The sequence below is a fragment of the Pleurodeles waltl genome, chromosome 2_1 (genome assembly GCF_031143425.1).
Source record: "Pleurodeles waltl isolate 20211129_DDA chromosome 2_1, aPleWal1.hap1.20221129, whole genome shotgun sequence".
NCBI classification, from domain to species: domain Eukaryota; kingdom Metazoa; phylum Chordata; class Amphibia; order Caudata; family Salamandridae; genus Pleurodeles; species Pleurodeles waltl.
This window is the reverse complement of record NC_090438.1, coordinates 872,844,209-872,857,217: the sequence shown is the minus strand read 5'-3', so window position 1 is coordinate 872,857,217 and position 13,009 is coordinate 872,844,209.

The window sequence follows — 13,009 nt, the reverse complement described above, 5'->3', positions numbered from 1 at the left end:
GGGGAACGCTGGGTGGAAGGAAATTTGTGGCTCCTCCCAGATTCCAGAACTTTCTGCCACAGAAATGTGAGGAACATGTGTTTTTTTAGCCAATTTTTGAGCTTTGCAAAGGATTCTGGGTAACAGAACCTGGTCCGAGCACCGCCAGTCACCCCTCCTTGGATTCCCCTAGGTCTCTAGTTTTCAGAAATGCACAGGTTTGGTAGGTTTCCCTAGGTGGCGGCTGAGCTAGAGGCCAAAATCTACAGGTAGGCACTTTGCTAAAAACAGGTCTTTTTTCTGTGATGTGTCCATGTTGCGCTTTGGGGCGTTTCCTGTCGCGGGCGCAAGGCCTACCCACACAAGTGAGGTATCATTTTTATCGGGAGACATGGGGGAACGCTGGGTGGAAGGAAATTTGTGGCTCCTCTCGGATTCCAGAACTTTCTGCCACAGAAATGTGAGGAACATGTGTTTTTTTTAGCCAATTTTTGAGCTTTGCAAAGGATTCTGGGTAACAGAACCTGGTCCGAGCCCCGCCAGTCACCCCTCCTTGGATTTCCCTAGGTCTCTAGTTTTCAGAAATGTACAGGTTTGGTAGGTTTCCCTAGGTGCCGGCTGAGCTAGAGGCCAAAATCTACAGGTAGTCACTTCGCAAAAAACACCTCTGTTTTCTTCCAAAATTTTGGTGGTGTCCACGTTGCGCTTTGGGGCGTTTCCTGTCGCGGGCGCTAGGCCTACCCACGCAAGTGAGGTATCATTTTTATCGGGAGACTTGGGGGAACGCTGGGTGGAAGGAAATTTGTGGCTCCTCCCAGATTCCAGAACTTTCTGCCACAGAAATGTGAGGAACATGTGTTTTTTTAGCCAATTTTTGAGCTTTGCAAAGGATTCTGGGTAACAGAACCTGGTCCGAGCCCCGCCAGTCACCCCTCCTTGGATTCCCCTAGGTCTCTAGTTTTCAGAAATGCACAGGTTTGGTAGGTTTCCCTAGGTGGCGGATGAGCTAGAGGCCAAAATCTACAGGTAGGCACTTTGCTAAAAACAGGTCTGTTTTCTGTGATGTGTCCACGTTGCGCTTTGGGGCGTTTCCTGTCGCGGGCGCTAGGCCTACCCACACAAGTGAGGTATCATTTTTATCGGGAGACGTGGGGGAACGCTGGGTGGAAGGAAATTTGTGGCTCCTCTCGGATTCCAGAACTTTCTGCCACAGAAATGTGAGGAACATGTGTTTTTTTAGCCAATTTTTGAGCTTTGCAAAGGATTCTGGGTAACAGAACCTGGTCCGAGCCCCGCCAGTCACCCCTCCTTGGATTCCCCTAGGTCTCTAGTTTTCAGAAATGTACAGGTTTGGTAGGTTTCCCTAGGTGCCGGCTGAGCTAGAGGCCAAAATCTACAGGTAGTCACTTCGCAAAAAACACCTCTGTTTTCTTCCAAAATTTTGGTGGTGTCCACGTTGCGCTTTGGGGCGTTTCCTGTCGCGGGCGCTAGGCCTACCCACGCAAGTGAGGTATCATTTTTATCGGGAGACTTGGAGGAACGCTGGGTGGAAGGAAATTTGTGGCTCCTCCCAGATTCCAGAACTTTCTGCCACAGAAATGTGAGGAACATGTGTTTTTTTAGCCAATTTTTGAGCTTTGCAAAGGATTCTGGGTAACAGAACCTGGTCCGAGCCCCGCCAGTCACCCCTCCTTGGATTCCCCTAGGTCTCTAGTTTTCAGAAATGCACAGGTTTGGTAGGTTTCCCTAGGTGGCGGCTGAGCTAGAGGCCAAAATCTACAGGTAGGCACTTTGCTAAAAACAGGTCTGTTTTCTGTGATGTCTCCACGTTGCGCTTTGGGGCGTTTCCTGTCGCGGGCGCTAGGCCTACCCACACAAGTGAGGTATCATTTTTATCGGGAGACGTGGGGGAACGCTGGGTGGAAGGACATTTGTGGCTCCTCTCAGATTCCAGAACTTTCTGCCACAGAAATGTGAGGAACATGTGTTTTTTTAGCCAATTTTTGAGCTTTGCAAAGGATTCTGGGTAACAGAACCTGGTCCGAGCCCCGCCAGTCACCCCTCCTTGGATTTCCCTAGGTCTCTAGTTTTCAGAAATGTACAGGTTTGGTAGGTTTCCCTAGGTGCCGGCTAAGCTAGAGGCCAAAATCTAGAGGTAGTCACTTCGCAAAAAACACCTCTGTTTTCTTCCAAAATTTTGGTGGTGTCCACGTTGCGCTTTGGGGCGTTTCCTGTCGCGGGCGCTAGGCCTACCCACACAAGTGAGGTATCATTTTTATCGGGAGACGTGGGGGAACGCTGGGTGGAAGGAAATTTGTGGCTCCTCTCAGATTCCAGAACTTTCTGCCACAGAAATGTGAGGAACATGTGTTTTTTTAGCCAATTTTTGAGCTTTGCAAAGGATTCTGGGTAACAGAACCTGGTCCGAGCCACACAAATCACCCCATCTTGGATTCCCCTAGGTCTCTAGTTTTCAGAAATGCACAGGTTTGGTAGGTTTCCCTAGGTGGCGGCTGAGCTAGAGGCCAAAATCTACAGGTAGGCACTTTGCTAAAAACAGGTCTGTTTTCTGTGATGTGTCCACATTGCGCTTTGGGGTGTTTCCTGTCGCGGGCGCTAGGCCTACCCACACAAGTGAGGTATCATTTTTATCGGGAGACGTGGGGGAACGCTGGGTGGAAGGAAATTTGTGGCTCCTCTCAGATTCCAGGACTTTCTGCCACAGAAATGTGAGGAACATGTGTTTTTTTAGCCAAATTTTGAGGTTTGCAAAGGATTCTGGGTAACAGAACCTGGTCCGAGCCACACAAATCACCCCATCTTGGATTCCCCTAGGTCTCTAGTTTTCAGAAATGCACAGGTTTGGTAGGTTTCCCTAGGTGGCGGCTGAGCTAGAGGCCAAAATCTACAGGTAGGCACTTTGCTAAAAACAGGTCTGTTTTCTGTGATGTGTCCACGTTGCGCTGTGGGGCGTTTCCTGTCGCGGGCGCTAGGCCTACCCACACAAGTGAGGTATCATTTTTATCGGGAGACTTGGGGGAACATAGAATAGCAAAACAATTGTTATTGCCCCTTGTCTTTCTCTACATTTTTCCCTTCCAAATGTAAGACAGTGTGTAAAAAAGACGTCTATTTGAGAAATGCCCTGTAATTCACATGCTAGTATGGGCACCCCGGAATTCAGAGATGTGCAAATAACCACTGCTTCTCAACACCTTATCTTGTGCCCATTTTGGAAATACAAAGGTTTTCTTGATAGCTATTTTTTACTCTTTATATTTCAGCAAATGAATTGCTGTATACCCGGCATAGAATGAAAACCCACTGCAGGGTGCAGGTCATTTATTGGCTCTGGGTACCTAGAGTTCTTGATGAACCTACAAGCCCTATATATCCCCGCAACCAGAAGAGTCCAGCAGACGTAACGGTATATTGCTTTCGAAAATCTGACATTGCAGGAAAAAGTTACAGAGTAAAACTTAGAGAAAAATTGATGTTTTTTTCACCTCAATTTCAATATTTTTCTTTTCAGTTGCTATTTTCTGTAGGAAACCCTTGTAGGATCTACACAAATTACCCCTTGCTGAATTCAGAATTGTGACTACTTTTCAGAAATGTTGCGGTTTATGGGATCCAGCGTTGGTTTCATGCCCATTTCTGTCACTGACTGGAAGGAGGCTGAAAGCACAAAAAATCGTAAAAATGGGGTATGTCCCAGTAAAATGCCAAAATTGGGTTGAAAAATTGGGTTTTCTGATTCAAGTCTGCCTGTTCCTGAAAGCTGGGAAGCTGGTGATTTTATCACCGCAAACCCTTTGTTGATGCCCTTTTCAGGGAAAAAACCACAAGCCTTCTTCTGCAGCCCATTTTTCCAATTTTTAAAAAAAAAATGAAATTTTCACTGTTTTTTGGCTAATTTCTTGGCCTCCTTCTGGGGAACCCACAAAGTCTGGGTACCTCTAGAATCCCTAGGATGTTGGAAAAAAAGGACGCAAATTTGGCATGGGTAGCTTATGTGAACAAAAAGTTATGAGGGCCTAAGCGCGAACTGCTCCAAATAGCCAAAAAAAGGCTCGGCACAGGAGGGGGAAAAGGCCTGGCAGCGAAGGGGTTAAAAAACTAACACTCCATATCTCTGCTTCCTTACCTGGCTAAAGTACTCAAGGCTCACGTAGCAGGGTGTATGTGCTCTTTTGTGGAGACAACTAAGTTCCTTGACCCCATCAAGCTGGTTTTTCGGTCAGCCCACTCTACTGAGGGGATCATCCTCTCAGTTGTGAGTTGTGAGGTAGTTGTGAGGTAGTTGACAAGGATACTACCCAGGTGCTGGTACTTCTTGGTCTCTCAGCAGCATTGGACATGGTTGACCATGAGATTCTGGTGGACCATGTCGAGGTTACAGGCGTCGAGGATAGGGCTCGGGAGTGGATGATTTCATTCCTGAAGGACCTGCCTCAGTCAGTTCGTCTCTCCCCCTTTTGCTCTCCCAAGGTCAGGTTAACCTGCAGAGTACCCCATGGATCCTTCTTATCGCCCTACATTTTTAATTTATATAAATGTCCTTTAGTACATTCTTTAAACAAAATGAACATTAAAGTTTACAACTACGTGGATGACATGCAATTGATTTTCTCCTTCAACAACTTACTGGAATCCCAAAGATATTTTCAAAATACGATACTCTTTAACTGTGACTGGATGAATAATAATCAACTTAAACTAGATTCCTGTCACAATGGGCTTCCCTCCTCCCCCCAAGAAGTCAGTCAAGAGCCTCAGAGTTCTGATTGATACTATTTGGTCTATGAAACCCCAATTAGGGACGGTAATATAATTTTGCTCATATTGGAAAATGTCTTCCCTCTAAGGTTCTTACCCTGGTTATCATTGCATTGGTCATCTCAAGATTATACTGTGTTAACTCCCTTTACTTGGGCCTTCCTAAGTGCTTTAATCAACAACTCCGATTAGTGTAAAACAGGCGCCATGATTTTGGACCAACAACCCAGGAATTGTTACATTCACCCCCTGATAGAGGGATTGAACTGGCTGCCAGTAGAACAACGTTCTATTTTTAACCCCTTAGCTGCCAGGCCTTTTCCCCCTCAGGTTCCAAGCCTTTTTATGGCTGTTTGGGGCAGTTTACGCTTAGGCCTTCATAACTTTTTTTTCACTTAAGCTACCCACGCCAAATTTGTGTCCTTATTTTCCAATATCCTGGGATTCTACAGGTACCCAGACATTGTGGGTTCTCCTAAAGGAGACCAAGAAATTAGCAAAAATACAGCAACAATTTTTTTTTTTTTTCAAATAAATGGGAAAAAGGGCTGCAAAAGAATGCTTGTGTTTTTTCCCTGAAAATGGCATCAACAAAGGGTTTGCAGTCCTAAAATCACCATCTCTCCAGCTTTCAAGAACAGGCAGACTTGAATCAGAAAACCCCATTTACCAACACAAATTTGGCATTTTACTGGGACATACCCAATTTTCACTATTTTTTGTGCTTTTAGCCAGTTAGTTACAGAAATGGATGTGAAACCAATGCTCACTCCCAGAAAGCTAAAGCTTTCTTAAAAGAAGACAAAATTCTGAATTCAGCAAGGGGTAATTTGTGTAGATCCCACAAGGGTTTCCTACAGAAAATAACAGCTGAAATAAAAAAAGATTGAAATTGAGGTAAAAAAAAACAGCCATTTTTCTCCACGTTTTACTCTGTAGCTTTTTCCTGCTATGTCAGGATTTTGAAAGCAATATACCATTACGTCTGCTGGACTCTTCTGGTTGCGGGGACATATAGGGCTTGTAGGTTCTCAAGAACCCAGAACCAATAAATGAGCTGCACCTTGCCATTGGTTTTCATTCTATACCAAGTATACAACAATTCATTTGCTGAAATATAAAGAGTGAAAAATAGGTATCAAGAAAACCTTTGTATTTCCAAAATGGGCTCAAGATAAGGTGCGAGAAGCAGTGGTTATTTGCACAACTCTGAATTCCGGGGTGCCCATACTATCATGTGAATTAGAGGGCATTTCTGAAATAGATGTATTTTTTTCAACACTGTCTCACATTTGGAAGGAAAAACTGTAGAGAAAGACAAGGAGCAATAACACTTGTTTTGCTATTCTGTGTTCCCCCAAGTCTCCTGATACAAAATGGTACCTCACTTGCGTGGGTAGCCATAATGCTCGCAACAGGAAATGCAACATGGACACATACATTTTTTACATTGAAATCTAAAGTGTTCTTTCAAAAGTGCATAGCTGTAGATTTTTGCCTCCAGCTCAGCCGGTACCTAGGGAAACCTAGCAAACCTGCACATTTTTAAAAACTAGACACCTAGGGGAATATAGGATGGAGTGGCTTGTGGGGCTCCCAGCATGTTCTGATACCCAGAATCCTTTGCAAACCTCAACATATTGCCAAAAAATACTTTTTTTTCACATTTCGATGACAGAAAGTTCTGGAATCTTAGAGGAGCCACAATTTCCTTCCACCCAGCATTTCCTTAAGTGTCCCAATAAAAATGGTACCTCACTTGTGTGGGTAGTCTTAGCACACGCAACAGGAAATGGCAGAAAACACAATATGGACACATCACATTTTGCCAAAGAAAACAGAGCTGTTTTTTGCAAAATGCCTAGCTGTGTATTTAGGCCTCTAGCTCAGCCGGCACCTACAGAAACCTACCAAACCTGCACATTTCTGAAAACTAGACACCTAGGGAAATCCAAGATGGGGTGACTTGTGGGGCTTGTTGCCCAGAATCCTTTGCAAACCTCAAAATTTGGCCAAAAACACTTTTTCCTCACATTTCAGTGACAGAAAGTTCTGGAATCTTCCCAAATTTCCTTCCACACAACGTTCCCCCAAGTCGTCCATTGAAAATGGTACCTCAATTGTGTGGGTAGGCCTAATGCTTGCCGCAGGAAATACCCCAAAACACTATCTGGACACATCAAAATTATCAAAACAACCTGTTTTTGGGGGGGGGGCCTGTGTTTTTCGTCCTGGGCTCAGCAGCCATCTATGGAAACCTACCAAACCTAGACATTTCTAAAAACTAGACACCTGAGGGAGTCCAGGGAGATTTGACATGTGTGGATCCCCCAATGTTTTCTTACCCAGAATCCTTATCAAATCTCAAATTTAGCTAAAAAACACATTTTTCCCACATTTCTGTGTCACCGCATCAGGACACATTACCTACCATCCAACATTCCCCTCAGTCTCCCGGTATAAATGATACTTCACTTGTGTAGGTGGGCCAAGTGCCTGTGACAGGGAAGAGCCAAAAACATGTCAAAATTGAGGGGGAACCAAAGCGAGTCCAAAAGGGCAGATTGAAAAATAAAAAACATTTTTAGGCTGACAAGTGCAGCAGAATTTTTATTGGTATAGATGAGACAATGCTTGGTGGTAGGAATTTTGTGGATTCCTGCAGATTCCGGAAGGTTCCATCACGAAAATGTGGTAAAAATGTGTGAGTTCCAGCAAAGTTAAAGGTTTGCTGGGCATTTTGGGTGAGGAAATGGTGCGGGTGCATGTGTAGCACATCACTCTGGACTCACCCAGATGTTTAGTTTTCAGATGTGTCTAGGTCTTGTGAATTTTTCTACATGGGAGCGTCCCAAAGTCCAAAAAGTGCAGCCCTCACCATTCTAAGTGGGATAATTTTGAGAGTTAGCCAAGCTCTCATGGCCCAAATGTAAAACCAAAACCCCAATAATCAAATGTTCTCTTGCTTGCTGTTGGATAAGATGTTTTAGTGTGCGGGGGAGAGCTAAAAGACTGTTACCCCCCTTCAGTTGGGGTGGGGGCATTACCAGGCCCATACTGGTTGGTAGCCACCAACCCCACTTTTTTATTCTCTGGCATCCAGTAGATTTTTTGCACCCCGGGTGTGAATCGGGGGTAATTGCCCCATCTGCCCACTGGTGGGCAGAACAACTTTGACCCCATTAATTTGGGGAGGGGGTATGGTCATATCCCCCCCTCTTATTTTGAAAAACAAATCTTCCCTGGTCTCTGGTGGGCTTTCTGCCCCCCTCGGGAGTAGATGGGCCTTCCAAAAATAGGACAATCTGCCCCCAAGGGCCTAAATACAGCTTGCCCCCCAGGGGAGCGACCCTTGCCCAAGGGGTCGCTTCCCTTATATAAAAAACATAAAACATGTAAACATAAACAAAAATATATCCCTGATGTCTAGTGGTTTCTGCCCCCCCCCCCAGGGGCAGATCAGCCTAATTATAATAGGCCAGGCAGAAAAGGCCTACAAATATCCCCCCCCCCGGAGACCGGCCCTTGCCCAAGGGGCTGCTCCCCTCATTGAATAATATTTTTAAAGAAATCCCTGGTGTCTAGTGGTTTCTGCCCCCCTTGTGGGCAGATTGACCTTATAAAAATAGGCCAATCTGCCCCCAAGGGGGGCAGAAATGTCCTGAGAGTAATTTGGCCTAAGGGGTTGCTCACCACATATTAAAAGAAAAAAAGAAATATCCCTGGTGTCTAGGGGGTTTCTCTCCTCCCCCCCCCCGGCAGATCGGCCTAATATAATCAGGGCGATCTGCCGCCAGGGGGGCAGAAATGGCCTAAAAATAATTTTGCCCCCCGGGGAGCGACCCTTGCCTAAGGGGTTACTCCTCACATATAAAAAATAAAAATAAAGAAAAAAATGTATCCCTGGTGTATAGGGGGTTTCTGCCCCCCCGGGGGCAGATTGGCCTAATTATATTTGGCCGATCCGTCCCCAGAGGGGGCAGAAATGGCCTAAAAATAATTTTGCCTTTTGGGGAGCGGCCCTTGCCCAAAGGGCCGCCCCTCATATGTCAATTGCAAAAAAAAATCTCTGGTGTCTAGTGATCGCGATCGGGCAGCAGGAATGCTGAGAGAGACATGAAAGGAGAGGAAAGGCCATTCCTTTTCTTTTATGCCTTTTTCGGCCCCTCCAGTGATCGGAGCCAATCCAAGCTGGAAGCTCAGCTTCCAGCGTGGAGGGCCAGTCCTCTGATGAGGTCAGCGTGCAATCGGATGCCACGGGGGAGGGATGGGGGTAGGGGGGACGGTGAAGCGTTTCCCCTTCCATCCCTGCAGTGGGGACTCTGAGGCGAGGCTCATGGGGGTAGCAGTAGTGCTGCCCCTATGGACCTGTATCAGGAAGTAACGGTTACGTCCTTGGTGTATCAGCGCCGCAGCCAAGGACGTTAACAGTTACATCCTTGGCTACGAAGGGGTTAAGACCAGCAGCATTATTTTAAAATCACTACAGAGTTGTAGTGCTGCTTTCATTTTAGCTCATATTCAAAAAGACATCCCCACCTGTAATCTGAGATCTATGCAGCCGAAACGTCCCACTAGTCCCTAAAAAGAAATATACATTTGGTGGTTCAAGACTCTCACATTTTGAATATCCTCCCACCTGATATTAGGTCTTCCCCATGCTATTCTGAATTCAGGAAACTTTTGAAGACTTGGCTTTTCACATTAGCATCTGACTAAACAGTATGTCGTTTGCAATATTTTTGATACCTCAGCACCATGAAACTGTCCGGTGTACATGTGCTTCACAAATAAGAGTAACATAACACAGTATGTATCTCTTAATCACAGTGGCAACCATAGGTACTGTAATTGTAATTGTTTTTATATATCGTTTACTACCCCTGATGAGGCACTGAAGCACTTTTTGGTAGGTAGCATGCTAATCCGGAATCCAAAATTGATTTGTAGTGGATTAGTATGGGGAAATCTAAGTTGTTAATTTGAGAGGTGGACATGTGAGTCTGTTGATTGGATTGAATGGGATAAAGGAAGGATAGAGGAAGGAAGATTGTAGAAAGTGTTTGTTTGGAGATCATAGCAGTAAAATTAAGTTTAAAATGAGTCAAAGGAGGGATAGAGGTGGGAAGTGTCTAGAAAGTGTAATTTGGGAGATTATAGTAGTAAAATGAGATTTGGCAAAAGTCAGAGAGTGAAGGTATAGGATGAGACAGAGTAGTGTATTGGAGAGAGTTAAAGTTATTTTGTATTTTTTTTTACAATAGGAATAAAGTAATACCTATATAATACATAACTACATAGAAAGGTATACCTGTATACAAAAAATAATAAAGAGATGTAAAGTTGTAATATATAATATAAAATAAAACTGAGACCCAGAAGCATATGATCAATATGTTAAGCATATATATATATATATATATATATATATATATATATATATATATATATATATATATATATATATATATATATATATAAAACTCATGCCCTAACCATGTACTGCTAATTCCCCCAGATATTGCATCATTCATGACATCTTCTATGACATCATTCATAATATCACTGCAACATTTGCAGTGAAATTATTGATGAGAAAACTGTGCATGGCGGGGAGCAAGTTATAGTTACCTTAGGGCATGACTTATAGTTACTTAAGATAACTATAACTATAACTGATGAATTTCTATGGTTTTGTGGGTGTCAAATCTGAACCTAACTCATGCTTCTGTAACATTTTAATAACCATATAGTTGGAAAGTGGATGATTGATAAGGGCAGGTAAGTACTCACACTTAGCAATCGGCCACAAACTGTCCAGTCAACATCACAGTAAATTAATCCTCGCTCATCCCCTGGTAGCTTGGTCACGAGCAGTTAGGTTTAATTTAGGAGACAGCCATGTAAAGCATTTAATAACAACAAACAGTAAATAAGTACATCACAAAACACAATAAAAATCCAACACCAATTTACAAAAATAGATTATATTTTGTATCTTTAAAATGACACCATAGCAACAAAAATCCAATGTAGGGAACCAGAGATATGAATTTTTAAAGATTAAGGGCCTTATTACGACCTTGATGGAGGGATTTCCTCCATAACCAATGTGGCGGCTATCCCGTCTGCCGTATTATGATTCCATTATATTCAGTGGAGATGATAATACCGCGGACGGATAGCTGTCAAATTTTTGATGGAGGAAACCCCTCCGTCAAGGTCGTAATAAGGCCTTAAATGTTTTCTAGCACCTAGAAAGCAATAGCGTCACATGGGATATCTGGTTACACTCGACCAGAACAAAGTCAAAATTTGAGGCCGACCACAAAGTCAAAATTTGAGGCCGACCACAATGGAGCCCTCCTCGGCTACACTGAGCAGGAGGCCTTGGTTAAAGTTTTACCTTCACACTTAGAACATTTCTTGAAGATTCTCTTCGACCGGAATGAAGTCACAAGTTGAGGCCGACCTAGCAGGAGCCCTCTTCGGATAGGCATCGGGGAAGGCCTCAGTCAAGTGTTCTGCGTTTGGACTTAGAAACTTTTCCTGAATGAACCCCTTCAACCTGGACCACGTCGAAAGTTGAAGCCGACCACGATGGAGCTCTCCTTTGATCCACTGCGTGGGAGGCCTCGGTCAAAGTTTTACCTTCTGACTTAGAAACTGTTTTGGAGCTTTTCTTCCCGAACATTGGACAACTTTCCTCAGCAAGAAAGTTTTGATTCATCGCCATTGGATTGTCTTTCCACAAGCCCCCAGTCAAATCCTGGAAGTCTGGGACTCCGGACCTGTACAGCATGTCAGGCCGGGTCACGGTCGACATTGGCCCGCTTGACTCACGATGTTAGGTCAGTCCACTTGTGGAGCTTTTTTCCAACGTTGCTACAAACTTCCCCAAACTTCTGGATCTTTTTCTGGAAGTACTTTTAAGGTCATACAAGTGTCCACAACTCACCCCAAGGTTTCAGAAGCTATGAGTTGCTTCTTTGGTGTTAGGACTTAAAACTCCCAGAATGCACCTGGTCTAAATACTTACATGGCCACTGGTCACTGGTCGGCTGGGCTATTTCTGTAGGACTTGGTGCAGGGGACTCTGGTCAGCACCTTTCTATCTGTAATTACAGGCAATCCCTTTTTGGAGGTATAGAAGTAAGGCAAATTCATTTTCTTGATGAAGCCTAAACCGTGCTGCTGGTGCAGTCCTTCTGAGGGCAGTGTCCGGGTGCAGGCCAGAGGTCCAGCAGGGCAGTCATTCTTCTATTTGTCTTATTCCAGTAGGGATCTGGAGTGTTGGGCAGCTCTGCCATATTTATCCTGGCTTTTGCGGTGAAAATCAGGGGGGTGCTCCTGTCCAATCACATCAGGCCAGCACCCTCTTGAGTGACCACTTCCTGGGAAGTGTGGTAAAAATCTATTTCATCCAAAATGGCAAAAATTAAATCTTAGAGTTTAATCTGATCACTGGTATGGCTAAGTTTCCATTAACACACCCCTTGCCAGACCTCTCTTAATCTAATCAGGGGGTACCTGGCTGTCTGTGGCTACAGGAAATGGGGAGGTCCAGTTGCTTTCCCAAATGTCCTTCCCTCATTTGAAGCCTAGTTTGGCTGCTCTCCCCCATCCTGTTCTGCCATCTTCTGAGGCATATCTACTCCCACCAGATGCTTCCGTTGTTTTAGCCCAGGCCAATTCAAACCTCATCAAGGCAGCCTGGCTCAGTCTGCCAGAGGTTGACCATTCAGAAAAGGGCACTACAGGGCTGAAGTTGATAACTTTTAGCAAGAGTTTTAAAACTCTTTCCCTGTTCAAGTTATATTAAATTCAAGAATGGCAAGTTGTTGGATTTATTGTAACTTTTAATTTGATACTGATTGTGTTATATTTAGCTCCTTCCTATGGAAAATAAGACTTTCTTATTTTCCAATAAAGTCCCTCCATGTTAGCCTACGGAGCTCGTTCACTGCAAGGAGGAAAAATGTCTTTGGCAATTTTCCCTCACCAAGGCTTATAAAACAACGTTTATAAAGTCCCTGCTAATATTTACACAGCAGCCAACCATGGGGCACCTAGGGCATACCTTAGGGTTGACTTATATGGAAAGATAAGGTAGCTTAGGACTTTGGAAGTACTTTTAATTCCAAAGTCGAATTTGGGGTTAATTTTACCTTAAAAATGGCCAGGAAGGCAGGCCAGCTTTTAGAATGACACTGGGCATCACAGCAGTGCACATATGGGTGTACTACCTAGG